We start from the raw sequence: 1747 nt of genomic DNA, 5'->3' as shown, positions 1-1747 counted from the left end.
TCTTTTATTCTGTTAATATTGTAAATTATGATGATTAACTTTTGAATGTACTCCAGTCTTGAATTCATGGAATAAACCCTTCTTGGTTATGACAAGATATCCTTTTTTATATTGCTGGATTTGTTTGCTAATATTTTTAGAGACTCTTGTGTCTATGCTGATGAGGGATGGGTCTGTAGTCCTCTTTTCTTGTGATGTCTACTGTGTGTTTTGACAGCAGGGTTTTACTGGCTTCAACCACAAGTGAGAAAATAGCCCCTCGTCTATTTTCTAAAAGAGTTTCTGTAAGAATGGTGTTATTTTTCATTAAGTCTTTGATAGCAATTTCAATGAAACTACACGGTCCTGAAATTTCCTTGGTAAAAAAGTTTTGTTTACAAATTCTACTTATTTAATAGATATATGGCTTTTCAGGTTTTCTATTGTGCCTTATTTCAGGCTTGATAAGGTGAATTTTTAAAATATTTGGACTTCTCAGCTAAGTTGTTGAATTTATTGCCATAATATTATTACAACTCCAGTCATTGTCAAGAGTAGTTGTCACTGACACAGACAAAGAATATTTTAATTTTCCCCATGTTTTCGAACTGCCTTAATCAAAGAAACCCATACAATGATCTTGCCACATCCGAAATTCTTCTGCGGTTGAAAGTCACGTCACCGTCGATCACAGGCTCAGAAGCTAGAAAGTTATCGTGACATCAGGAAGGTAGATAACTCGTAGCTTGAGGTCTTCAGCTCTAACTGGAATAACTGCTCGCTGCCTGGAGAAGAGTCACTTCCGAGGTGGAGGGGAATATTTGGTGGCTTGGAGGAGACTCTCCCACGAGAAAAGAAAATACGGTCTACCTTGGGAAAGGCGGGATGGGGGATCGAGGGTAACAAGACACCGGAGAACAGGGGTTTGCTGGAAGGTCTGAGGCCGGAGGGGCAGATGGGGCCTGGGCTCGGGGCTCTGGGGCTGTTCAAACTCTTTTCAGACCCTGTCTCTGCCATCCCTCGGCTTCGTGGGTCCAGGTGGCTTTTCTCTACCTGGCAGAGAACAGCTGCCGACGGTCTCCACGCTTCACCCCTGCCGCAGCTCTGCGGGGCTGCGAGCTGCCCTTCAGGTCCCAGCGCTACGCGGTCTGGAGGAAGGACCCCAGCGGTCCCACTTTCTCCTGGGTGACTGCTGACAAAACAAGAGTGAGATTCTGAGTATGTAGGACGACGCAGCACCCCCCAAACCAGAGAGTAGAGTCGTGGGGACACTGTCGTGCCGGCAAAGATGTGGATCAGCGCCACGAAATGCCTGGGGTCGTTTACGTTCCACAGACTTTCTTCTCTGCCAACTTTCTGAGATAACTTTCTGCTAACTCTAAATGTTCCTTGGATGTCTGATAGGCCACTGATACTCGGAAGAAGAAGAGGTGCTGTTGGAAGAGCTTTCTTCCTCGGCAATGCGAGCATCAGTCGCAAAGGTCACCTCCGGTTTGTCGGCGGAGTCTTTGCGTGAGGAGCTCGTTCTAGGATGAAAATTGGTTTGAGTGGTTAACCTGCGCTGGGCTGAGAATTCCACGGTCAAGGATCTTTGGGAAAAGCTTCTGTTTCCCTCGGCCTACCTCCCTGCTTCTTCCTGGGAAAGAAGAAGTTAACACTCTCGGCCTGTGGCACGGATATTTATTTGAGGAGAGAGATGCTTGTTCCCATCTGCCAGAGCTCAGGAAACCACTCAGGAAGTGAGACGGGGCCTCCGTGAATTCTTGCA

This window comes from Propithecus coquereli, unplaced genomic scaffold, assembly GCF_000956105.1.
Source record: "Propithecus coquereli isolate 6110/MARCELLA unplaced genomic scaffold, Pcoq_1.0 Scaffold803, whole genome shotgun sequence".
Lineage (NCBI taxonomy): Eukaryota > Metazoa > Chordata > Mammalia > Primates > Indriidae > Propithecus > Propithecus coquereli.
This window is presented reverse-complemented; position numbering follows the sequence as displayed.